The 26,647-nt window shown below is 45.2% G+C and overlaps 1 protein-coding gene across 1 annotated transcript in view; it reads left to right on the forward strand.

Annotated features, from left to right (window-relative positions):
* The first annotated feature begins 18,014 nt into the window (after positions 1–18,014).
* CTBP1 (C-terminal binding protein 1) overlaps positions 18,015–26,647 on the forward strand; it is a 999,951-nt gene continuing 991,318 nt past the window's right edge. Inside the window, exon 1 of the mRNA XM_082247492.1 lies at positions 18,015–18,312. The gene's annotated coding sequence lies outside the window, so the exon portion shown is untranslated. The remainder of the gene's footprint in view (positions 18,313–26,647) is intronic.

A 26,647-nucleotide genomic window follows, 5' to 3' on the forward strand; every position in this document is an offset into this window, starting at 1 on the left:
GTCTTTGAGCAGCTAAATCCTCTGGGGCTTAAGTGGTTAACAACATTTTTAGATTTCCCCCCTTTCCCTATGCAATTCAATGGCAGCAGACGGAGGGTATTTCCCTTTTGGAGTAATAGTGTATTCTGAATCTGAATAAGGAGATATCATATGTCTCCTCACCGCCTGTCAGTCTCCTCTGCAAAGTGATCCAAACGTGGATTGCTCTTCAGAGGAGCGGCACGTGTAGATGCATGTCTAGCCCTAGCCTAAGGCCCTGTTCACACCTGAGCGTATTTCAGCTCATAAAACGCTCATCTCTGAAGTCTCAAAACGCACAACAAGCAAAATCCCATTCGTTTCAATGGCCCCTGTTCACATATGAGCGTTGTGTCGCCTGAAGCATAACGCCTGAAGCTCAAAAAAGTACATGAGCTTATTTTTTGGCAGATTACAAGCGTTTTTGTTAGATGTCAATGCCTGCCTCCAAACACCTGCAAAAAACGCCTGAAAAAAAGCCCCAAAAAACAGCTGAAAAACACAAATGCGCGGAAACGTGTTCTCATGTTCTTGTTTTGTGCATTATGTAAATGGCCATTTGCGCAGATTTGTGTGAATTTATGCCTATTTGCAAGCATTTGCGCGCGCCAGGCGTAAATTACTGCCTGAAAATGCAGATTTTTCTATTTTGTTTTTACTGGAGAATGCACAGCGCTCGCCTACGCTCCTGTGTGCACAGGCACATTACAATGAATGGGCTGCATTTTAGCTCTGTAAAAAAAAAAAATGCACGGAAACGTATTCTCATGTTCTTGATTTGTTCATTATGTAAATGGCATTTGCGTATATTTGTGCGCATCCGCGCGTATTTGCGCACATTTGCGCGCACCAGGGTGTAAATTACTGCCCAAAAATGTATATTTTTCTATTTTGTTTTTTTCTGAAGAATGCACGGCGCTTGTTTACGCTCCTGTGTGCATAGGCACATTACAAGGAATGGGCTGTATTTTAGCTCTGTAAAAAAAAAAACAAATGCGCGGAAACGTATTCTCATGTTCTTGTTTCATGCATTATGTAAATGGCCATTTGCGCAGATTTGTGTGCATTTATGCCTTCCCAAAAATGCTGATTTTTCTACTTTATTTTTACTGAAGAATGCACGGCACTCATTTACGCGCTTGTGTGCACAGGCACATTACAATGAATGGGCTGTATTTTAGCTCTGTAAAAAAAAAAAATGCGCGGAAACGTATTCTCATGTTCTTGATTTGTTCATTATGTAAATGTCCATTTGCGCACATTTGTGGGCATCCGCGCGTATTTGCGCACATTTGCGAGCACAAGGGCGTAAATTACTGCCTGAAAATGCAGATTTTTCTATTTTGTTTTTACTGAAGAATGCACGGCGCTCGCTTACGCTCCTGTGTGCACAGGCACATTACAATAAATGGGCTGTATTTTAGCTCTGTAAAAAAAAAAAACAAATGCGTGGAAACGTATTCTCATGTTCTTGATTTGTTCATTATGTAAATGGACATTTGCGCACATTCACACATATTTGCGCACATTTGCGTGCACATTAGGCGTAAATTACTGCCTGAAAATGCAGATTTTTCTATTTTGTTTTTACTGGAGAATGCACGGCGCTCGTTTACGCTCCTGTGTGCATAGGCACATTACAATGAATGGGCTGTATTTTAGCGCTGTAAAAAAAACAAAATGCGTGGAAACGTATTCTCATGTTCTCGTTTTGTTCATTATGTAAATGGCCAGTTGCGCACATTTGTGCGCATCCGCGCGTATTTGCACACATTTGCGCACACCAGGGCGTAAATTACTGCATAAAAATGCAGATTTTTCTATTTTGTTTTTACTGGAGAATGCACGGCGCTCGTTTACGCTCCTGTGTGCATAGGCACATTACAATGAATGGGCTGTATTTTAGCGCTGTAAAAAAAACAAAATGCGTGGAAACGTATTCTCATGTTCTCGTTTTGTTCATTATGTAAATGGCCAGTTGCGCACATTTGTGCGCATCCGCGCGTATTTGCACACATTTGCGCACACCAGGGCGTAAATTACTGCATAAAAATGCAGATTTTTCTATTTTGTTTTTACTGAAGAATGCACGCCGCTCGTTTACGCTCCTGTGTGCACAGGCACATTACAATGAATGGGCTGTATTTTAGCTCTGTAAAAAAAAAAAATGCGCGGAAACTTATTCCCATGTTCTTGATTTGTGCATTATGTAAATGCCCATTTGCGCACATTTGTGCACATTCGCACGTATTTGCGCACATTTGTGTGCACATTAGGCGTAAATTACTGCCCAAAAATGTATATTTTTCTATTTTGTTTTTACTGAAGAATGGACGGCGCTCGTTTACAATGAATGGGCTGCATTTTAGCTCTGAAAAAAAAAAAAAAAAGCTGTACTGAGGTCTCTGTGCAAGAGACCTTGGGTGCACAGTGACAACTCTTTATTCCGCAGGTTTGAATTGCTGCCGGGGGGGGGGGGGGGGGGCGTCTTTTTTAAAATTTCGGATAGGGGATGAAGTTTGCAAGAAAAAAAAAAAAAGTTTTTGCTACAGACTCATTTTAACTCCCCAAAAGTGTCTAACAGCCCCTACCTTAAGGAGCACCCTCCCCCTCATCCCAGCTGATAAGGAGCAGTAGTCCTTGTTCACCCCCCCCCCCCCATGAAAATGCACCCCCCCTACTACCCATCGCCAAAGTTTACCCAAGTGGTGGTGTCCCCGGTAGCTGAGCCAGGAGTAAGGTGGTGCACATAGCAGCATGGACTTGTTAATAATCTCACAGTGATCTTGTCAGTGTACAGCAGAGCGGTGTACAGAGCGAGCGCGAGACACATCCAACTCCGGCTGGGGCAGCGTTCCAAAGGTTAGCCGTGCATTCTTCTCTATTAACCCCCCCTTCCACCTCCACCCCAACATCCTCTAATCCTTTTGACACCCCCTGCCTCCCCCCCCCTCCTCCGACCAGCCCCCCTCTTTTACCCCCCGCTGCGCGTCCATGGGTCCGAGCAATGTGCCTCGGAGAGCAATCTCCCTGTTGGATCTCTCCATGCAAATGACCGCTCTGCTCCTAACAAAAGCCTTGATGACGGGGAAAAAAATCATCTGACAGTCGGACAACCTGAAGCCACTCGCCATATTTTTATTTTTTTTATTCATGTCCCCCCCCCCCCTCTCCATGCCTGTCATGCTTGACTCTCCCCAGCTTGACGTTCCATTTGATTTTTTTTTTTCCTTCCCTCTGCATCCCCCTGTCGATCAGCATTGCTGCTGCCGCTATGACTGTAATGATGATCCCGCTGTTGTTATTATTATTATTATTATTGTTATATTCCGGGGAGGATGGGGGAGGTGGTGCCGCTGCTTCTGCCGCCGCTGCTGGAGAGTTTGGTGGGGAATGTAGAAGAATGTTTTCAGTGAAGGCGGCGAGCTGTCCATACTTTACTTGTCCGTCCATTGATTGAGAGGAGGAAGAAAATCTCTACCGTTCCCACCCCCCGCCGCCTTCTAATCCATTCCAAGTCTTTTGTTAGTCGCTGATTGTCATCCGAAAAGAGAGACGTAATGAAGGAGAACAGGGGGGGGGGGGCAACCCCCCCACACACACATCAATCACACTTCTTATATTTTATAGACACTTGTATGCCCGGGGCCCAGGAAAATCCACAAATCGCTCCTAAGAGTTTCAACGGCGGTCACGACATTAGCGAGCTTTTTTTTTTTTAGTGACTACACCAGCATGGATTATGCATTTAATCACACAGGGAAGGGGTCTTAAACTGGCCATATACTATACAATCTGATTGTATGATCTCCCTTAAAGTGCTTGTAAACCTCTGATATGAAATATTAACAAAGCATACCCCTCTATAGCAGGGGTGGGGACCTTTTTTCTGCCAAGGGCCATTTGGGTATTTATAAAATCATTATCAACTTAAAAAATGTGCCTGTTATATTTGGTCAAACATTTAATTATCTCACCCCTAATGTGATGGCTGCAACTGCTTCTCTTTGGTGAGGTGTGTGATGTTAGCTGGTATTGATGATATTGCTACTCACAACTGGTTTTCCAGATTTGCAGCAGTCAATCTGGAGCACAATCGACTCTTTGTGGTGGGTACTGCTGGTGGGTATAACTGGCTGTTACTGCTGGTGGGAACAGCTGGCTGGTACTGCTGGCTCGGTATGGTACTGCTGGCTGGTACTGGTGGCTCAGGATGGTACTGCTGGCTTGTACTGTGCTGTGGTTACTGCTGGCTGGTACTGCTGGCTCAGGGTGGTACTGCTGGCTTGTACTGTGCTGTCTGTACTGCTGGCTGGTACTGCTTTGGGTGCTGCTGACTCAGGCTGGTACTGCTGGCTTGTACTGTGCTATGGGTACTGCTGGCTGGTACTGCTGGCTCAGGGTGGTACTGCTGGCTTGTACTGTGCTGTCTGTACTGCTGGCTGGTACTGCTTTGGGTGCTGCTGACTCAGGCTGGTACTGCTGGCTTGTACTGTGCTGGGGGTACTGCTGGCTGGTACTGCTGGCTCAGGGTGGTACTGCTGGCTTGTACTGTGCTGTCTGTACTGCTGGCTGGTACTGCTTAGGGTGCTGCTGACTCAGGCTGGTACTGCTGGCTTGTACTGTGCTGTGGGTACTGCTGGCTGGTACTGCTGGCTCAGGGTGGTACTGCTGGCTTGTACTGTGCTGTCTGTACTGCTGGCTGGTACTGCCGTGGGTACTGCTGACTCAGGCTGGTACTGCTGTGGGTACTGCTGGCTCAGGCTGGTACTGCTGGCTGAAACTGTGCTGTGGGTACTGCTGGCCTTATACTGTGCTGTGGGTACTGCTGGCTGGTACTGCTATAGAGTCTATAGCGTGTACTTGTCTCAATTAAAAGCACGACCTGTCATTTCTCTCCGCTGCTATCAGCATGAATCAGTTCTGACACGTTTTCCTGCCACCAAGAGAAAAAAAGGTAACAGGAGAGGGAGCTCCAGCCACAGCTGGATTTACATCTTAGGAGCCTATAGGCCACAGGTGTCAAACTGGTGGCCCTCCAGTTGTCGTGGAACTACAAGTCCAATGAGGCGTTGCAAGGCTGACAGTTGCAAGCATGACTCCCGCAGGCAGAGGCATGATGGGACTTGTAGTTCCGCAACAGCTGGAGGGCAGCCCCCCCCCCAAATAAAAAGTCAGTAAGACCATTTTTTTTTTCTTGATAAATGTATTTATTTATTTCAGGTACTTATATAGCACTGTCAATTTACACAGCGCTTTACATATATACAGTATATATATATATATTGTACATTCACATGAGTCCCTATCCTTAAGGAGCTTACAATCTAAAGGTTCCAAACTCACATTCATAGTTTCATACACATAGTACAGCCATACTATAGACAGGATCCAATTAACCTACCAGCATGTCTTTGGAGTGTGGGAGGAAACCGGAGTACCTGAAGGAAACCCACACAGGCACAGGGAGAACATGCAAACTCCAGGTAGGTAGTGTCATGGTTGGGAAGGGAACCAGTGACCCTTTTGGTGCTAGGCGACAGTGCCAACCACTACACCACTGTGCCGCGGTACACAATCACTGCTTAAATCACTGCAAAGTTCTAAGAAACCCACATTTCAGTAAAAAAACACACTAAAGAGAATTTTACGGCAAACAAATGCAATAGATGACCACAATGTTGGTAAAACATAAAAGAGAAGGTTGCACCGAGTAAATAGACACCCAACATACATCAGACTCTTGGATTGGACGTACATCTCAAGGATCAGAACATTCAGCGGTATGAGAGATGATTACGGTCACACACACCTACACGGGTTGAACTGGATGGACTATCGTCTTTTTTTTTTTTTTGGTGGAGGATGCGGGCATGGATTATCGTCTTTATTCCACCTCACCTACTATGTAACATGTCCAACCTTAAATTTGTGTGTGCCCGTGAAATGCCGACATACTTCAGTACCCTGTATTTTCTATAAGTGACGCTTCAAAAGCCCCCTATAGGTCATCAGTTTAATGTTATGGGGGAGTTCTTGTGCTAAAATGATTGTTCTCACTGTGGCGTATGCGTCAATATTTTACATGTATCACAATCAACATTTTTATACCTGTAGGCGCACGTTTGTATGTGCGTATATGGGGGGGGCCTCAAACTTTTTTACCTGTAGGCGCACGTTTGTACGTGCGTATATGTGGGGTGGGGGGACCTCAAAATTTTTTACCTGTAGGCGCACTTTTTTACGTGCGTTTATGTGGGGTGGGGGGACCTCAACATTTTTTACCTGTAGGCGCACGTTTGTACGTGCGTATATGGGGGGGGGCCTCAACATTTTTGTGGGGAAGGATTTTATGTGCTTGGTTGTAGTTTTATTTTTACTCTTAAAGTGGTTGTAAACCGCTGGACGTTTTTTTTTTTTTTTTTGGACCCTGCAAGGTATTATCATATTGCGCTTCATTTGCATCACATACTAGCACATTATGTTAAACTTACCTTAAAGCGGAGTTCCAGCCATTTACTCACCTGTCCAACGGTCCAGCGATGCGGCCGCCGGAAGCCTCGATCCTCTCCCTCGGCGCCGGCATCACTGCTGTGGGCACCCGGCTGTTACAGTTTGCGGCTTCACAGCCGGGTACCCACTGCGCATGCGCGAGTCGCGCTGCGCGCCGTGATTGGCCGGCAATCTTCTGGGACCTCTGACGTGTCCCAGAAGATTGCAGGGAGGGAGGGGGAGAGGAGAACTTCCGCTCAGGGCGCCGCGGCGCTCCGAGCGGAAGTGGGAGCGGGTACCTGTCAAAACTAGGTACCCGCTCCCCCCCCCCCAAAAAATGACATGCCAAATGTGGCATGTCGGGGGGTCAGGACTCCCTAAAGCGGAAGTTCCACTTTTGGGTGGAACTCCGCTTTAAAACGAAGCCCTCCCAGCACCGAGATGTCAGAGCTGCGGGCGCTCCCATCTTCACCCATCTTGCTCCCAGATTTGCAGACTCCGGCTCTGTGACTGGACATCACTCCCGCAAGAATGCGCATGGGAGCCGCCGTTTACGGCACAGGGCTCTGAAGGAACGGCACAGTGATGTCACTGGCTGCATCTACAGTAAATATCTCCTAAACGGTGCATGCTTAGGAGATATTTACACTACCTATAAGTGAGCCTTATTATAGACACACCTAAAGGTACAAGCATGAGATAAAAGTTTACTTCCACTTTAACTTTTTTTTTTTCATCGCATTGGGAGTAAATATTTGATATATTATCGGATCGGACAGATTCTAATCAGAAGGATTCGCTATTTGCGGAAGCTAGTCCAACCCACCAAAAGAAATAGCATGTGCTAATTGGACAATATCGACTGTCGTCGTGTCTACCCAAATGAACAAATGCAATGAATTTCGCATCCATTCATAATCTGAATTATCGAACAAATTCAAAAATTGAAATAATTTCCCCATGGGTCTGAACTTCTATCACATAATGTGACGTCATCCGAAGGAAATGAATGCATTGCTTCATTTAGTTATAACCTTTTTTCGGATTTGTTGACATTTGTTACCCATCCGTTCGGAGATTCTCATACATCTGAGAGCCGGTTCACACTGAGGCGACACGACTCCTTACTACTTCGGGGGCGACTTGTGCATTACCATGCACCACGACTTCGGAGCGACTTCCAGGGACTTCACATAATGGAAGTCAATGCAAGTCGCTCCGAGGTCGCCCCGAAGTAGTACAGGACCCTTTTTCTAAGTCAGAGTGACTTGTGTCGCTCCTATTAGAACGGGTCCTGTAGCGGTCAATGGACCGCGAGGGAGCGCGACTTGTCAGGCTGACAAGTCGCGCTAGTGTGAACCGACTCTGAATCTCCAAAAATTAAATTTTCACCCAAAAAATGAATCGTAATGAAAGGAAACGCACATGTCCAGTGATTTCCAGCTTCCTCGGGGATGCCACAGGTATGGCACATACATACTTACCTTGGTCCAAGCTGGACATATCTAAACTTCAGCTTTAATCATCTCTGGCTACCATTGGGCAGTTTAGGAATTGTTTGGTTTGAGATAAAGGTTTTGACGATTTGAGACCATTTCCATGCCTAGTGGAGTTCTTTTGAAGGGTTGAGTTGATTGGAGGTCCTGCTGGCCATAGACGGGCAGATTTTCAGTCCTGGGTTCGTGTGTTCCTCTTGCCACATTCGTACACCCAGGTTTGGGAGCTTATTTGTTTGAGGCGTTGGCCTGAGAAATCTCTATTACTGACAAAGTTTTTCTGTTGCTCGTTCATTAATCTCTACACTGCCCAATTATCGCTAAATTAATGTACATGGTCATATAGTAAAAATCGTACAATGGGACCTGGAAAGGATTGAAGAATGTTCGGTTCCACCTCACCTTACACCCAACCTTCCACCTATCAGAGATCCCTCACTCCATCAACATGCTTTCTTAGGTTCCACCTGGCATTACGCCTAACAAGTCTTCCATTTATCGGAGTCCATCACTCCACTAATATGCTTTCTGAGGTTCCACCTCAACTTACACCAAACCAGCCTCTAACCTATCAAGAGGTCCATAGCTCCACCAATACACTTTTTGAGGTTCTAGAAGTATAGTCAATAGTGCAGCTTCAAGGCTGTCATCAATTTATGACTACATCTGGCCATACACTTATTTTATTTTCCTGTTCAACCTAAGAGAAATCTATCGATTGCACAATCCACACTATTCAGCGGGGATGGAGGAATCTCCCCTGCTGGCTATTGGTTTCTGACACCCGCTTAGAATACCTCAACAGTAGCTGCATCTGATTGGTTGTTGTTCGGCTGAGAATTTTCTGCGAAGCTCCCTTGATTTTTCCCTTTCTGGGCTTAGATTTCTTCAGGGTCTCTAGCCGGTTGCCGACTGCCGCAAGTACATATACTGCAGCGGTCAGCCCCGGCCAGGCAAAGTGACGTACCGGTACGTCACTCGCCCGTCACGTGCTTGTGAGCCAATAGCGGGCGAGCGCGCACCCGCAGAGGCGCGCTCCTGCCCCGGCTCGTTCCCTGGGAAGTCCTTGCGTGTGACCGGTGGACTCGATGTCCGCCGGTCACTCGCGATCATCCACCGTGAAGGGAGAAAGGCAGACGGCTAATGTAAACAAGCCGCCTGTCATTCTCCCCTGTGTATAAATAGTGATCATACGGTTCTACTATGTAGGACCGTTGATCACTGTTCCTACACCAGTAGCCATGTCCAATCACAGTTAGAATCACGCCCCTAGGGACACACTTAACCCCTCCTTCCCCAATAAAGTTAACCCCTTCCCTGCCAGTGTCATTTTGCAGTAACAGTGCATATATATAGCACTGATTACTGTAGTAATGTCACTGGTACCCCCAAAAGTGTCAAAAATGTCAGTCAAGGGTCCGATCTGTCCGCCGCAATGTCGCAGTACCGCAAAAAAAATCGCAGATCGCCGCCATTACTCGTTAAAAAAAAAACACCAAAAATGACAAAAATCTTTCCCTTAATTAGTAAACGCAATAACTTTTGCGCAAACCAATCAAAATACGCTTTTTGCGATTTTTTTTTACCAAACATATGTAGCAGATAACAAATTGGCCAAAAATGTTAAAAAACTTTGATTTTTACATTTTTTTGGGGGGGAATTTCATATAAAAAATGTGAAAAATATTGTTATTTTTGCAAAATTGACGCTCTATTTTTTTGTTTATAGCGCAAAAAGTAAAAATCGCACAGGTGATCAAATACCACCAAAAGAAAGCTCTGTTTGTGGGGAAAAAGGGACGTCAAATTCGTTTAGGTACAGTGTCGCACCACCGCGCAATTGTCCGTTAAAGTCACACAGTGCCGAATCGCAAAATAGGCCCTGGTCAGGAAGGGAGTAAAATCTTCCGGAGCTTAAGTGGATAGGTAGTTAGGCAAGGATGACAATGACAGCTCTGTAACCAGAACCTCTAAAAACCAGTCAGCAATGTGGCCTCTCCTATCTATCATTATAGGACATGACTATGGAGCGATCCTTTTACTGAGCAAGAGCTATAAAAAAAAGTTTAATGTTGCAGCCATTAAAGGAGCGCGGCAGTTCATTGGCAATAGCTGAAGTTGTTTCCATTGAAAAAATTTAGAGAGCACTGCAGATCCAATGTAAGACCAGTAAGATTTTATTGTACAAGCCAAAAGAGAATTCCAACACGTTTCAGGGGGCTCAGAACTTCCCCTTCCAGCTCTAATGGTAAACTGATGAGATCAGTACCAGTCCAGTAGAAGTTTATTATTCATAAAAAGTCAGAAGACAAATCCAACGTGTTTCAGGGGCTCAGTACTTCCCCTTCATCAGGGCTGGGGAACTGTCTGAAACAGATGCTTACGCTGGCCACACAAATGCAAGGCAATGCAAATTATTATACCAGGTGTTCAATAAGCAACTGACCAACGCTGGAACTTTCACAGCCATCATATGGTGACAACACATCCGTTTCTTTCTTCCAGCTTCCAAGCCCTGATGAAGGAGAGTTCTGACTTTTTATCAGCCATAATGAACTTCTCCAGGCTGTCACTAAGATTGTGGTGCTCTCGTTCTTTTTTCATCAGAGCTGAAAGGGGAAATTCTCAACCCCCACCCCTTCACATCAGAGTTCTCAGCCCCCACCCCTTCACATCAGAGTTCTCAGCCCGCACCCCTTCACATCAGAGTTCTCAGCCCCCACCCTTTCTCATCAGAGTTCTCTGCCCCCACCCCTTCACATCAGAGTTCTCAGCCCCCACCCTTTCTCATCAGAGTTCTCAGCCCCCACCCTTTCACATCAGAGTTCTTAGCCCCCACCCTTTCTCATCAGAGTTCTCAGCCCCCACCCTTTCTCATCAGAGTACTCAGCCCCCACCCCTTCACATCAGAGTTCTCAGCCCCCACCCCTTCACATCAGAGTTCTCAGCCCCCACCCCTTCACATCAGGGTTCCCAGCCACCACCCCTTCACATCAGAGTTCTCAGCCCCCACCATTTCACATCAGAGTTCTCAGCCCCCACCCCTTCACATCAGAGTTTTCAGCCCCCACCCCTTCACATCAGAGTTCTCAGCCCCCACCCCTTCACATCAGGGTTCCCAGCCACCACCCCTTCACATCAGAGTTCTCAGCCCCCACCATTTCACATCAGAGTTCTCAGCCCCCACCCCTTCACATCAGAGTTTTCAGCCCCCACCCCTTCACATCAGAGTTCTCAGCCCCCACCCCTTCACATCAGATTTCTCAGCCCCCACCCCTTCACATCAGAGTTCTCAGGCCCCACCATTTCTCATCAGAGTTCTCAGCCCCCACCACTTCAAATTAGAGTTCTCAGCCCCCATCCCTCCACATCAGAGTTTTCAGCCCTCATTCCTTCACATCAGAGTTCTCACCCCCCACCCCTTCACATCAGAGTTCTCAGTTCCCACCCCTTCACATCAGAGTTCTCAGGCCCCACCCCTTCACATCAGATTTCTCAGCCCCCACCCCTTCACATCAGAGTTCTCAGGCCCCACCATTTCTCATCAGAGTTCTCAGCCCCCACCACTTCAAATTAGAGTTCTCAGCCCCCATCCCTCCACATCAGAGTTTTCAGCCCTCATTCCTTCACATCAGAGTTCTCACCCCCCACCCCTTCACATCAGAGTTCTCAGTTCCCACCCCTTCACATCAGAGTTCTCAGGCCCCACCCCTTCACATCAGAGTTCTCAGCCCCCACCCTTTCTCATCAGAGTTCTCAGCCCCCACCCTTTCTCATCAGAGTTCTCAGCCCCTACCCCTTCACATCAGAGTTCTCAGCCCCCCACCCCTTCACATCAGAGTTCTCAGGCCCCACCCCTTCACATCAGAGTTCTCAGCCCCCACCCCTTCACATCAGAGTTCTCAGCTCTCATCCCTTCACATCAGAGTTCTCAGCCCCCACCCCTTCACATCAGAGTTCTCAGCCCCCACCCCTTCACATCAGATTTCTCAGCCCCCACCCCTTCACATCAGAGTTCTCAGCCCCCACCCTTTCTCATCAGAGTTCTCAGCCCCCACCCCTTCACATCAGAGTTCTCAGCCCCCACCCTTTCTCATCAGAGTTCTCAGCCCCCACCCCTTCACATCAGAGTTCTCAGCCCCCACCCCTTCACATCAAAGTTCTCAGCTCTCATCCCTTCACATCAGAGTTCTCAGCCCCCACCCCTTCACATCAGAGTTCTCAGCCCCCACCCCTTCACATCAGAGTTCTCAGCCCCCACCCTTTCACATCAGAGTTCTCAGCCCCCACCCCTTTACATCAGAGTTCTCAGCCCCCACCCCTTCACATCAGAGTTCTCAGCCCCCACCCCTTCACATCAGAGTTCTCAGCCCCCACCCCTTCACATCAGAGTTCTCAGCCCCCACCCCTTCACATCAGAGTTCTCAGCCCCCACCTTTTCTCATCAGAGTTCTCAGCCCCCACCCTTTCTCATCAGAGTTCTCAGCCCCCACCCCTTCACATCAGAGTTCTCAGCCCACACCCCTTCACATCAGAGTTCTCAGCCCCCACCCCTTCACATCAGAGTTCTCAGCCCCCACCCTTTCTCATCAGAGTTCTCAGCCCCCACCCCTTCACATCAGAGTTCTCAGCCCCCACCCCTTCACATCAGAGTTCTCAGCCCCTACCCCTTCACATCAGAGTTCTCAGCCCCCACCCTTTCTCATCAGAGTTCTCAGCCCCCACCCTTTCTCATCAGAGTTCTCAGCCCCCACCCTTTCTCATCAGAGTTCACAGCCCCCACCCCTTCACATCAGAGTTCTCAGCCCCCACCCCTTCACATCAGAGTTCTCAGCTCTCATCCCTTCACATCAGAGTTCTCAGCCCCCACCCCTTCACATCAGTGTTCTCAGCCCCCACCCCTTCACATCAGAGTTCTCAGCCCCCACCCTTTCACATCAGAGTTCTCAGTCCCCACCCTTTCTCATCAGAGTTCTCAGCCCCCACCCTTTCTCATCAGAGTTCTCAGCCCCCACCCTTTCTCATCAGAGTTCTCAGCCCCCCACCCCTTCACATCAGAGTTCTCAGCCCCCACCCCTTCACATCAGAGTTCTCAGCCCCCACCCCTTCACATCAGAGTTCTCAGCCCCCACCCTTTCTCATCAGAGTTCTCAGCCCCCACCCTTTCTCATCAGAGTTCTCAGCCCCCACCCCTTCACATCAGAGTTCTCAGCCCCCACCCCTTCACATCAGAGTTCTCAGCCCCTACCCTTTCACATAAGAGTTCTCAGCCCCCAACCTTTCACATAAGAGTTCTCAGTCCCCACCCTTTCTCATCAGAGTTCTCAGTCCCCACCCTTTCTCATCAGAGTTCTCAGCCCCGACCCTTTCTCATCAGAGTTCTCAGCCCCCACCCTTTCTCATCAGAGTTCTCAGCCCCCACCCCTTCACATCAGAGTTCTCAGCCCCCACCCCTTCACATCAGAGTTCTCAGTTCCCACCCCTTCACATTAGAGTTCTCAGCCCCCATCCCTTCACATCAGAGTTCTCAGTCCTCATCCCTTCACATCAGAGTTCTCAGTCCCCACTACTTCACATCAGAGTTCTTACCCCCGGCCCCTTCACATCAGAGTTCTCAACTCTTACCCCATTACATCAGTGTTCTCAGTCCCCATCTTTTACATAAGAGTTCTCCCCATCCCTTCACATCAGATTTCTTAGCCCCCTTCTCTTCACACCAGAGTTATCAGATCCTACCCCTTCACATCAGATTTCTCAGCCCTCATCCCTTCACATGAGAGTTCTCAGCCCCCATCCCTTCACATCAGATTTCAAAGCCCTCATTCCTACACATTAGAGTTCTCAGTCCCCACTCCTTCACATCACATCTCTCAGCCCTTTTCCCTTCACATCAGAGTTCTCTGCTCCTGCACCTTCACATCAGAGTTCTCAGCCCCCATCCCTTCACATCAGAGTTCTCAGTCCCCACTACTTCACATCAGAGTTCTTACCCCCGGCCCCTTCACATTAGAGTTCTCAACTCTTACCCCATTACATCAGTGTTCTCAGTCCCCATCTTTTACATAAGAGTTCTCACCATCCCTTCACATCAGATTTCTTAGCCCCCTTCTCTTCACACCAGAGTTATCAGATCCTACCCCTTCACATCAGATTTCTCAGCCCTCATCCCTTCACATCAGAGTTCTCAGCCCCCATCCCTTCACATCAGATTTCTCAGCCCTCATTCCTACACATTAGAGTTCTCAGTCCCCACTCCTTCACATCACATCTCTCAGCCCTTTTCCCTTCACATCAGAGTTCTCTGCTCCTGCACCTTCACATCAGAGTTCTCAGTCCCCTTCTCTCGACATAAAAGTTCTCAGCCCTTACCCATTCACATTAGATTTCTCAGCCCTTATCTTTTCACATCACAGTTCTCAGCCCCCATTCCTTCACATCAGAGTTCTCAGCCCCCACCCCTTCACATCAGAGTTCTCAGCCCCCATCCCTTCACGTCAGGGTTCTCAGCCCCCATCCCTTCACATCAGAGTTCTCAGCCCCCATCCCTTCACATCAGAGTTCTCAGCCCCCATCCCTTCACATCCAAGTTCTCAGCCCCCATCCCTTCACATCAGAGTTCTCAGCCCCCATCCCTTCACATCAGAGTTCTCAGCCCCCATCCCTTCACATCCAAGTTCTCAGCCCCCATCCCTTCACATCAGAGTTCTCATCCCTCATAATTTTTACATCAGAATTCTCAGTTCCCACCCCTTTACATCCAAGTTCTCAGCCCCCATCCCTTCACATCAGAGGTAAACTGTAAACTGCCCAGGGGTCTGCATAGGGGACCGATCTGGAAGGTCAGAGGGATTTAGAAGCCAGCTAACCAGGAGGAAGCTTAGAAAGGGGGTGTCAGAGTCTAAGCCTTGAAGAGAAGTCATGGTAAAGAGGGTGCCGGTGTGGGCCCTGAAGCGAAGAGAGTTGCAGCAGTGTTCACAAGTAGCTACCTCAGCCAGGAGGGCTAAATGAAGCAGTACAGAGGACTTTGTGTCACCTGGTAGGGTCAAAGTATGTTCAGAGTTAACGGACAGCAAGTCAGTGTTAACCAGCGCCAACCGACATTGAACGGCAACCAGCCAGCGTCAAGTCAACGCCAGGAGGCATTTTCGCAGTGTCCCATTATTTTGTGCATATTTGAGCCAGAGGAGTATCCCACTCATTCCCTTCTCCCATCCAAGTTCCGAAATAAATACAAAACCCAAAGATGCCGGACTGTTTACTGTCTCAGTGCTCACATTTGGAGAACATGCTTAAATGTGCTGTTGTCGCTAGCGGTAACCATGGCCGACTCACATCCAGCAAAACGGCTGGGAATCCTGCTACACAATTAATGCATTTTGTTGCATTTTTGATACGTTTAGATGCATTCCAGTGCATTTTTACCTTCAACTATCTAGTGCCCGGGCCTGCCTGAGTGCATACAAATTGAAAGTGTTTGGGTTTGACCTCATATTATATGATTTTGGTAAATCGAAAGGAAAAAATTTAATGCAATTAATGCATTTTGTTGCATCTTTGATACGTTTAGATGCGTTCCAGTGCGTTTTTACCTTCAACTATGTAGTGCCAGGGCCTGCCTGATTGCATACAAATTGAAAGTGTTTGGGTTTGACCTCATATTATATGGTTTTGGTGAATCTAAAGGGAAACAATGCATTTTGGTGCATCTTTGATACGTTTAGTTGCGTTCCAGTGCGTTTTTGCAGAAAAAAAATGCCGCTTGTTTTACTTTTGTTGACTGCGCTGGAGCGAACTGCAATGGTGTGAACTATTGAAATCCATGTAACCTACTGTCAATGTGTTTTTGATGATGGTGTGAACCGGGCCCTTAAGCTACAAGACATAAAGCAACTTGCTTTGTTCAATGCTGCTGGTGCGAACACGCTCTGGAATGTACCCGTTGAAGAGGGGCGAACGCACAAATCATGGTGGGCAAATCAGCACGTGAGCGCCTGCTATCAGTTTTTCGGGTGGAGTCGACTAAACCCGCCAAATGTGCGCAGCTCAAATCTTTTGCATCGCTTGCAAAATTTGGCATACCCGTCCGGCTACCTATGCTTAGTGGTTTACGTCATGGACATCATTATCAGTCATTGAAGGCTACTTTGCCGATTAACCTCCTCCATGGCTCCTTCTCCACTTTGGCAGGGATGAGGTTATTATAGAAGAGAGTAGATGGAAGGGATGAGGTTATTATAGAGGAGAGTAGATGGAAGGGACGAGGTTATTATAGAAGAGAGTAGATGGAAGGGACGAAGTTATTATAGAGTAGAGTAGATGGAAGGTACGAAGTTATTATAGAGGAGAGTAGATGGAAGGGACGAAGTTATTATAGAGGAGAGTAGATGGAAGGGACGAGGATATTATAGAGGAGAGTAGATGGAAGGGACGAGGATATTATAGAAGAGAGTAGATGGAAGGGACAAGGATATTATAGAGGAGAGTAGATGGAAGGGACGAGGTTATTATAGAGGAGAGTAGATGGAAGGGACAAGGTTAATATAGATGAGAGTAGATGGAAGGGACGAGGATATTATAGAAGAGAGTAGATGGAAGGGACGAGCTTAATATAGAAGAGAGTAGATGGAAGGGACGAGGTTAATATAGATGAGAGTAGATGGAAGGGACGAGGTTAATATAGATGAGAGTAGAAGGAAGGGACGAGGTTATTATAGAGGAGAGTAGATGGAAGGGACGAGGATATTATAGAAGAGAGTAGATGGAAGGGACGAGGTTAATATAGATGAGAGTAGATGGAAGGGACGAGGTTAATATAGATGAGAGTAGAAGGAAGGGACGAGGTTATTATAGAGGAGAGTAGATGGAAGGGACGAGGATATTATAGAAGAGAGTAGATGGAAGGGATGAGGATATAATAGAGGAGAGTAGATGGAAGGGACGAGGATATTATAGAGGAGAGTAGATGGAAGGGACGAGGTTATTATAGAGGAGAGTAGATGAAAGGGACGAGGTTAATATAGATGGAAGGGATGAGATTATAGATGAGAGTAGATGGAAGGGACAAGGTTAATATAGATGAGAGTAGATGGAAGGGACGAGGTTAATATAGAAGAGAGTAGATGGAAGGGACGAGGTTAATATAGATGAGAGTAGATGGAAGGGACGAGGTTAATATAGATGAGAGTAGAAGGAAGGGACGAGGTTATTATAGAGGAGAGTAGATGGAAGGGACGAGGATATTATAGAAGAGAGTAGAAGGAAGGGACGAGGTTATTATAGAGGAGAGTAGATGGAAGGGACGAGGATATTATAGAAGAGAGTAGATGGAAGGGACGAGGTTAATATAGATGAGAGTAGATGGAAGGGACGAGGTTAATATAGATGAGAGTAGATGGAAGGGACGAGGTTATTATAGATGAGAGTAGAAGGAAGGGACGAGGTTATTATAGAGGAGAGTAGATGGAAGGGACGAGGATATTATAGAAGAGAGTAGATGGAAGGGACGAGGATATTATAGAGGAGAGTAGATGGAAGGGACGAGGATATTATAGAGGAGAGTATATGGAAGGGACGAGGTTATTATAGAGGAGAGTAGATGAAAGGGACGAGGTTAATATAGATGGAAGGGATGAGATTATAGATGAGAGTAGATGGAAGGGACAAGGTTAATATAGATGAGAGTAGATGGAAGGGACGAGGTTAATATAGAAGAGAGTAGATGGAAGGGACGAGGTTAATATAGATGAGAGTAGATGGAAGGGACGAGGTTAATATAGATGAGAGTAGATGGAAGTATAGTGTGAAGAGGTGGATGCGGAGAGATTGAAGACGCCAGCTACAGTGCCGATCGGCAAAGATGGAAGAGACAAGCAAAGAATGACTGTCAGGAGAAGTCCACGTCGCTTCATTATCAGCAGGAGACATGAATAGTTAACGCTTTGGCGCTGCCCACAGTGGTGAGTGTGTGTGCGTGTGCCTCGCGGTGCAGGGTGCGAGGCAGAAATTATAACAGGATTCCTCGGGAGGTGAGTTCATTAGCCAGCGAGGAGAAAAGGAATTTGTTTGGGGCTGGATGTCGGCGTGAAAGCGAAGGCGTGGAGGAAAGGACAGTGATGTCTTCAGAGCCGGTCACTAACATGCTGCCAGGTTCAGGCGTCACACATCTCCGAGGATCACGGATGGTGAGGAGCCTCATTCTACCCCAGTGACATCTTCTCTCCTTCTAATCCTCCTCCGCTGACAATCTCCTTGTTTCCCTGTTCATGGAAAGCAGAAGTCATGATGTGAACGGACGCATGCATGCACTGTAAGTAGATGAGGTTTTTTCTTTCCTCTTCAAGAAGCGGAGCTGCAGAGATGCAGCGTTTTGTCATCTTCTACCATCACTTTCATCTTATTGATCCTCATGTTCCTCTAACTCTTCCTGGGGAGGGCATGATGAAAGTTTGCAGGCTGGAGGTATAGAGGGAAAATAATTATAGGATGATAGGAACAAGGAACGGGCGATAGAGACGCACTTTAGGCAGAGAAAAAAAAAAACTATCCCCCCGTTCCCCCCCCCCTGCATTGCAAAGGTTAAATGCTGGTTAAGTCTAGAGAGAGAGAGGAGTAAGGTGTAAGAAGGCCCCTTCACACTTGATCTGAGCATCTTTGGTCCCTCTTCGGATTCTTTTGTAGGCGCTTGTACAGACGCTTTTGCGCGCATTTCAGGCTTGAGCATTTTTTTCATCATTTTTAACCCATGAAATACTGGTTACTAGGCAAGAATGCAAGCTATATGCGTTCTCCCACGTTTTTCAGGTGTTCCCATTGAAGTCTTTTTTGCACGCATTTCAGGCTTGAGCGTTTCTTTTAATTATTTTTAACCCATGGAAAGCTGGTTACTAAGCAAGAACGTGAATTACGTGAATTCTCACACTTTTTCTAGTGCACCAATTGAAGTCTATTGGGTCTGAAATGTGCAACATTCTTGGTCGCTTTTTGGACGTTTTTTTGCACGCATTCCAGGCTTGAGCGTTTCTTTTAATTATTTTTAACCCATGGAAAACTGGTTACTAGGCAAGAATTCAATTTATATGCGCTCTCCCAAGTTTTTCAGGTGTTCCCATTGAAGTCTTTTGGGTCCAAAATGTGCGACATCCTTGGTCACTTCTTGGGTGTTTTTTGCACGCATTTCATGCTTGAGCATTTCTTTTAATTATTTTTAACCCATGGAAAGCTGGTTACTTGGCAAGAACGTGAATTACATGCATTCTTTCACTTTTTCAGGTGCGGCAATTGAAGTCTATTGGGTCTGAAATGTGCGACATTCTTGGTCGCTTTTTGGACTAGGGCTCTGTTCTATCAGGAATTTGTTGAGATCCAAAATGTGTGACATCCTTGGTTGCTTTTTGGGCGTTTTTTGCACGCATTTCAGGCTTGAGCGTTAATTTTTATTATTTTTAACCCATGGAAAGCTGGTTACTAGGCAAGAACCTAAATTACGCACGTTCTCCCACTTTTTCAGGTGCGCCAATTGAAGTCTATTGGGATCCAAAATGTGCGACATCCTTGGTCGCTTTTTGGGCGTTTTTTGCACGCATTTCAAGCTTGAGCTTTTCTTTTAAATATTTTTAACCCATGGGAAGCTGGTTACTAGGCAAGAACGTGAATTACATGCATTCTCCCACTTTTTCAGGTGCGCCAATTGAAGTCTATTGGGTCTGCAATGTGCGACATTCTTGGTCGCTTTTTGGGTGTTCTTTGCACGCATTTCATGCTTGGGCGTTCCTTTTAATTATTTTTAACCCATGGAAAGCTGGTTACTAGGCAGGAACCTGAATTACATGCATTCTCCCACTTTTTCAGATGCACCAATTAAAGTCTACTGGGATTGAAATGTGCGACATTCTTGGTCGCTTTTTGGACTAGGGCTCTGTTCTACCAGGAATTGGTTGGGATCCAAAATGTGCGACATCCTTGGTTGCTTTTTGGGCGTTTTTTGCACGCATTTCAGGCTTGAACGTTTCTTTTTATTATGTTTAACCCATGGAAAGCTGGTTACTACTAGGCAAGAACCTGAATTACGCACGTTCTCCCACTTTTTCAGGTGCGCCAATTGAAGTCTATTGGGATCCAAAATGTGCGACATCCTTGGTCGCTTTTTGGGCGTTTTTTGCACGCATTTCACGCTTGAGCGTTTCTTTTTATTATGTTTAACCCATGGAAAGCTGGTTACTAGGCAAGAACCTGAATTATGCACATTCTCCCACTTTTTCAGGTGCGCCAATTGAAGTCTATTGGGATCTAAAATGTGCGATATCCTTGGTCACTTTTTGGGCGTTTTTTGCACGCATTTCAAGCTTGAGCTTTTCTTTTAATTATTTTTAACCCATGGGAAGCTGGTTACTAGGCAAGAACGTGAATTACGTGCATTCTCACACTTTTTCAGTTGCGCCAATTGAAGTCTATTGGGTCTGCAATGTGCGACATTCTTGGTCGCTTTTTGGGTGTTCTTTGCACGCATTTCATGCTTGGGCGTTCCTTTTAATTATTTTTAACCCATGGAAAGCTGGTTACTAGGCAGGAACCTGAATTACATGCATTCTCCCACTTTTTCAGATGCACCAATTAAAGTCTACTGGGATTGAAATGTGCGACATTCTTGGTCGCTTTTTGGACTAGGGCTCTGTTCTATCAGGAATTAGTTGGGAACTTGGGATCCAAAATGTGCGACATCCTTGGTCGCTTTTTGGGCGTTTTTTGCACGCATTTCAGGCTTGAGCATTTCTTTTAACTATTTTTATCCCATTGAAAGCTGGTTACTAGGCAAGAACGTGAATTACGTGAATTCTCACACTTTTTCAGGTGCGCCAATTGAAGTCTATTGGGTCTGAAATGTGCGACATCCTTGGTCACTTTTTGGGCGTTTTTTTGCACGCATTTCATGCTTGAGCATTTCTTTTAATTATTTTTAACCCATGGAAAGCTGGTTACTAGGCAAGAACGTGAATTACATGCATTCTCTCACTTTTTCAGGTGCGCCAATTGAAGTCTATTGGGTCTGAAATGTGCGAAATTCTTGGTCGCTTTTTGGACTAGGGCTTTGTTCTATCAGGAATTTGTTGAGATCCAAAATGTGCGACATCCTTGGTTGCTTTTTGGGCGTTTTTTGCACGCATTTCAGGCTTGAGCGTTTCTTTTTATTATTTTTAACCCATGGAAAGCTGGTTACTACTAGGCAAGAACCTGAATTATGCACATTCTCCCACTTTTTCAGGTGCGCCAATTGAAGTCTATTGGGATCTAAAATGTGCCATATCCTTGGTCACTTTTTGGGCGTTTTTTGCACGCATTTCAGGCTTGAGCATTTCTTTTAACTATTTTTAACCCATTGAAAGCTGCTTACTAGGCAAGAACGTGAATTACGTGAATTCTCCCACTTTTTCAGGTGCGCCAATTGAAGTTTATTGGGTCTGAAATGTGCGAAATTCTTGGTCGCTTTTTGGACTAGGGCTCTGTTCTATCAGGAATTGGTTGGGATCCAAAATGTGCGACATCCTTGGTCGCTTTTTGGGCGTTTTTGCACGCATTTCAGGCTTGAGCATTTATTTTTATTATTTTTAACCCATGGAAAGCTGGTTACTAGGCAAAAATGTGAATTACGTGCATTCTCCTACTTTTTCAGGCGCACCAATTGAAGTCTATTGGGTCTGAAATGTGCGACATCCTTGGTCGCTTTTTGGCCGTTTTTTGCACGCATTTCAGGCTTGAGCGTTTCTTTTAATTATTTTTAACCCATGGAAAGCTGGTTACTAGGCAAAAATGTGAATTACGTGCATTCTCCCACTTTTTCAGGTGCGGCAATTGAAGTCTATTGGGTCTGAAATGTGCGACATTCTTGGTAGCTTTTTGGACTAGGGCTCTGTTCTATCAGGAGATGGATTGGGTCCATAATGTGTGATGTCTTTTGTTACTTTTTGGACTTTTTGGGGCATTTGGACACATTTTAGGCTTGAGCATTTTTAACCAGTTGAAAACTAGTTACTAGGTAAGAATGCAAGGTCCATGCTTTCTCAAACATTTTTCAGGCGCTCCTATTAAAGTCTATTGGGTCCAAAACATGTGACTGCTTTGGTCACTTTTTGGAATTTTTGGGCGTTTTTGCACACATTTCAGGCTTGAGAATTTTTTAAAATTATTTTTAACCCCAAAAACCTGGTTGCTAGGCAAGAACGCAAATTAAGCACATTCTCTCACTTTTTCAGGTGCACCATTTGAAGTCTTTTGGGTCCATAATGTGTGACGTCTTTGGTCGCTTTTTGGACTTTTTTGGGTGTTTTTGCACGCATTTTAGGCTTGCGCTTTTTATATTCTTTTTAACCAATGATATGCTGGTTACTAGGCAAGAACACAATTACTTGAATGAATGAATTAATTAATTAATTGACATTTTTGGTCACTTTTTGGAGCGTTTGTAAAGGTGCTTTTGCACGCATTTCAGGTTTAGGCCTTTTTTATGACTTTTAACCAATTGAAAATTGGTTACTAGGTAAGAATGCAAGTTACATGTATTCTTACATGTTTTTCAGATGTTTCCATTGAAGTCCAAAATGTGTGACATCTTTGATTGCTTTTTGGACTTTTTTGAGGGTTTGTGCAGGCGTTTTTAGACACATTTCAGGTTTGAGCATTGTTTATTATTTGTAACGAATGGACAACTGGTTACTAGGAAAGAAGGTGATTTATATAAGTTCTTGCACATTTTCCAGGTGCTCCTATTAAAGTCTATTGGGACCAAAATAGGTTGTTTTTGGGAATTTTGGAAAGCATTTTAGGCTTGAGCATTTTTTTACATTTCTTTTTCAACAATAGAAGGCTGGTTACTAGGTAATAAAGCAGGTTACATGTGTTCTTGCATATGTTTCAGGTGCTCCTATTGTAGTCTATTGGATCCGAAATAAGCTACATCTTTGGCCGCTTTTTGGACTTTTTTGAGTATTTGTATAGGAGTTTTTGCACGCATGTCAGGCTTGAACATTTTTTAATATATATTTAACAAAATTGAAAACCGGTACTAGGTAAGAATGCAAGTTCTGTGCGTTTTCACATGCTTTTCAGGTGCTTCCATTGAAGCTTATGGGTCCAAAATGTGTGACATATTTGGTCACTTTTTGGGGCATTTTTGCACACATTTCAGGCTTTAGCATTTTTTCAATACTTTTTAACCAGTGAAAATCTGGTTACTAGGTAAGGAGGCAAGTTACATGCGTTCTCACACATTTTTCAGGTGCTCCTAAATTTAAGTTTATTGGGTCCAAAATATGTGACATCTTTGGTCACTTTTTTTCCTTTTTTTGTGTCCTTTTTTTGGTGTTTTTGCACGCATTTCAGGCTTGATCAATTTTTAAGATTTTTTTATCCAATGGAAAACTGGTTACTAGGCAAGAATGCAAGTTGCGTGCGTTCGCCTATGTTTTTCAGAAGAACGTGCGTTCTCCTATGTTTTTGCTTCCATTGATGTCTATTGAGTACAAAATGTGTAACATCTGATTGCTTTTTGGGTGTTTTTGCACGCATTTCAAGCTTGAGCATTTTTTTTTTTTCTTTTTAACCCATGGAAAGCTGGTTACTAGGTAACTATCCTCGTTTTGTGCATTCTGACCCTGCCACAAAAGAAGCTCATGGACTTTTCTGAGTGATGAGCTTCAGGCCCCATTCAGAGTGGTGCGAGCGTGTTCTGTCGATTTAGATTTTTTTTTCTTTTTTGCGACTTTTAAAAGCAGTGTGCTGTACAGGAGCTTCTTTGGGGCAGAATCGCGTATCTTAGAGACTTCTTTTTTGGGGTTGGCTAAAAACACACATTTCTCATGTAATTTTCAGGCACTTCTATTAAGGGCTATTTGGCTATAAATGCATGATTCTGCCTGAACAAAACCTCCTTTACTTTTTCAAGTTACAGGTGTCAAGCTCCAAATGACACAGCGCTCAGATGGGAACGGGCACCATTGAAGACAATGGGATTCTTCCTGTTGAGTGTTGTCACACTATGGCAAATGCAACAAAATGCTGAGGTGTGAATGGGGCCTCAATCAATAAAACGCTCAGGTGTGAATGGGACCTCAAGTGACAAAACACGTAATTGTAAATGGGGCCTCAAGGGACAAAACGCTCAGGTGTGAATGGGGTCTCAAGCGACAAAAAGCTCAGGTGTGAATGGGGTCTCAAGCAACAAAACGTTTAGGTGTAAATGGGGCCTCCATCGCCAAAACACTCAGGTGTAAATGGGGCCTCAAGCGACAAAAAGCTCAGGTATGAATGGGGTCTCAAGCAACAAAACATTTAGGTGTAAATTGGGCCTCCATTGCCAAAACGCTCAGGTTTAAATGGGGCCTCAAGCGACAAAATGCTCAACTGTGAATGGGGTCTCAGCCGACAAAAAGCTCAGGTGTGAATGGGGTCTCAAGCAACAAAACGTTTAGGTGTAAATGGGGCCTCCATCGCCAAAATGCTCAGGTGTAAATGGGGCTTCAAGCAACAAAGGGCTCAGGTATGAATGGGGCCTCAAGCGACAAAACGCTCAGACGTAAATGGGGACTCAAGCGACAAAACACGCAGGTTTGAATGGGGCCTCTAGGGACACTGCACTGTAGTGTAAATTGCCACCACTGAATATAATGAAAATCCTAGTGTCAAGAGGTAAAATATTTCTGATGAAGCATCAAGTCGCTATGGTGTCAATTGGGGCCAGAGCAAAAGACTGTACCCCAAAAGAAACTTATGGACTTTTTCGAGTGATGAGCTGCAGGCCCCATTCACAGCCTGAACATATTCTGAGGAATTTAAAGTGTCTTTTTTTTCACAATTTTAGGGTGTGATGTGCTGTACTGGAGCAGGATTGTGCATTTTTGGCTCCATTACTTTATTATGGGGATGTCTATAAAACGCATGTTTAATACGTTTTCAATGCAGTTATTGGGCGCTTCCTTTAAAGTGGATCTTCATTAATATTTAAGTCAAACTCTTCCATCCATCTATGTCTCCATGGCTAATTTTGTTGAGAAATCACTTTGAAAAACACCCCCACTAGCATTTCTGGCCGTGGCCACGTAGAATATGGGCAGACGATTCACGTAGGTTTTACTGCCTGGAATCCATCTGCCCTTAAGCCCCGTACACACGCATCGAAAACTGGCAGGGAATTTTCAGCCAACGTCCGATCTGACGATTTTCGGCTTGTTAGTATGATGCTTCCGACAACCAACTCCGACTTTTCGGCCGAAAAAAATCTGGTGTGCAGACTATAAAATTTTTGTTGGCCTTTCGTGCAGTCAGTACAGATTTCGACAGGGAAAAATCTGATGAGCAAGTCTGGGCATGCTCAGTGAAGAAAAAACACAAAGAAAACAAACCAACACATGACATCACTTCTGAAGTAGATTTTTGTTGGCCGAAAAAATTCTTGTGCAGTCTAGGCACATTCCAACCAACACAACACAACTTGGACAAAAGTCGGACGATCGGTCGGCCGATAATCGTTGCGTGTGTACGAGGCTTTAGTTCAGGCATGCAGACAGGAGAGTGTACTTAACTGAGAACATCCCTTCTCCTCTCCTGAAGACTAATGGGATGTATGACATAATTTGCCTAAGTAACTGAAGAAATGCAAAAAAAAGTTTAAGCGGAGTAAATATGATATACGTTCCTGTCTATTTAGGAATGCTAGCAGCATGAGGATTAAAAGAAATAAATGTTGATTGGGAGAGTGAAGTTCCACTTTAAAGCCTCTGCGGTCAAAAAAGGGCGATTTTCCCTGAAAAAAGTCAAGCTACAAACAACCCACCACTCAAAACTGAATGGATACAACTGTAAAAATTAAAATTCTTCTTGCTTCTGAATTTTTTATTTAATTTTTTTATAACAAATGGAAAGTTACATACTGGGCAGGAAAATTAGCATTACATGACTTGTTACAAGCTTTGCAGGGGTTCCCATTGAAGTCTATTGGGGCCCCAAGAGAAGCTCATGGGCTTTTTCCTGTGTCAAGTTGCAGGCCCCATTCACAGTATATTCAGGCAATTTTAAGGCATTTTTTGTGCATTTTTTGCACCTTATGTCCTTGTTCACATGGGCATACTACAGCGTGTACCTCTGCGAGGGCTGTTTACCCCCACGGGGATGAACATGTATTCAGTGCATCCCTGTGCAGGCAGGCCCATCCATATCCAATGGGTCGCATTGGCTGCATACACACAGCCGCTGCTCCCAGTTTGGCATCTGCACGGGTGCGCGTCCCTGAGCACAGACAGTGGGCGTCCAGGGCTGTGCATCCGTGTGGATGTGAAATTGGGAGCGTCGGCTGTGTCCCTGCTAAGAAATGAGCGTAATGCACATTTTTGTGCACTTTTCAGGCACTTTCATTAAAGTGATAGTAAACACACACTGTATCATTTACATTGTCCCTTCTATTTCTGTATATGGATGATGGCACAGTAATAATTTTTTTTTTTTTTTTTTTTACATAATTTTTATTTTATTTCAGAAATAATTTTACAAATGAAAAATTACAAAAACAGAGTAAATATATATAAAATTCTACTAAGTACAAAGGCAGTAATGGAATACATGACTCATAAGATATAGTAGGCCATATTTTTAATACA

Source organism: Pelophylax lessonae, assembly GCF_965119305.1.
Source record: "Pelophylax lessonae genome assembly, chromosome: 1".
Lineage (NCBI taxonomy): Eukaryota > Metazoa > Chordata > Amphibia > Anura > Ranidae > Pelophylax > Pelophylax lessonae.